Source organism: Anopheles moucheti, unplaced genomic scaffold, assembly GCF_943734755.1.
Source record: "Anopheles moucheti unplaced genomic scaffold, idAnoMoucSN_F20_07 putative_Y_42, whole genome shotgun sequence".
NCBI lineage: Eukaryota > Metazoa > Arthropoda > Insecta > Diptera > Culicidae > Anopheles > Anopheles moucheti.
In genome coordinates, this window is record NW_026453692.1 from 167,475 (window position 1) to 168,686 (window position 1,212).

Below are 1,212 nucleotides of genomic sequence, written 5' to 3' on the forward strand. Positions count from 1 at the left end.
AAATAGACAGTTTTTGTATGAAAACTCATTCCTGGTGGAACTTCATAGCAAAGTACAAAGTTCGTTTTGGATGGACGAATTAAGTTGAAATAGACAGTTTTTGTATGAAAACTCATTCCTGGTGGAACTTCATAGCAAAGTACAAAGTTCGTTTTGGATGGACAAAGTTAGTTGAAATAGACAGTTTTTGTATGAAAACTCATTCCTGGTGGAACTTCATAGCAAAGTACAAAGTTCGTTTTAGATGGACAAAATTAGTTGAAATAGACAGTTTTTGCATAAAAACTCATTCCTGGTGGAACTTCATAGCAAAGTACAAAGTTCGTTTTGGATGGACGAATTAAGTTGAAATAGACAGTTTTTGTATGAAAACTCATTCCTGGTGGAACTTCATAGCAAAGTACAAAGTTCGTTTTGGATAGACAAAGTTAGTTGAAATAGACAGTTTTTGCATGAAAACTCATTCCTGGTGGAACTTCATAGCAAAGTACAAAGTTCGTTTTGGATGGATCAATTTAGTTGAAATAGACAGTTTTTGTATGAAAACTCATTCCTGGTGGAACTTCATAGCAAAGTACAAAGTTCGTTTTGGATAGACAAAGTTAGTTGAAATAGACAGTTTTTGCATGAAAACTCATTCCTGGTGGAACTTCATAGCAAAGTACAAAGTTCGTTTTGGATGGATCAATTTAGTTGAAATAGACAGTTTTTGCATGAAAACTCATTCCTGGTGGAACTTCATAGCAAAGTACAAAGTTCGTTTTGGATGGATCAATTTAGTTGAAATAGACAGTTTTTGCATGAAAACTCATTCCTGGTGAACTTCATAGCAAAGTACAAAGTTCGTATCGGATGGATCAATTTAGTTGAAATAGACAGTTCTTGCATGAAAACTCATTCCTGGTGGAACTTCATAGCAAAGTACAAAGTTCGTTTTGGATGGATCAATTTAGTTGAAATAGACAGTTTTTGTATGAAAACTCATTCCTGGTGGAACTTCATAGCAAAGTACAAAGTTCGTATCGGATGGATCAATTTAGTTGAAATAGACAGTTTTTGCATGAAAACTCATTCCTGGTGGAACTTCATAGCAAAGTACAAAGTTCGTTTTGGATGGATCAATTTAGTTGAAATAGACAGTTCTTGCATGAAAACTCATTCCTGGTGGAACTTCATAGCAAAGTACAAAGTTCGTTTTGGATGGATCAATTT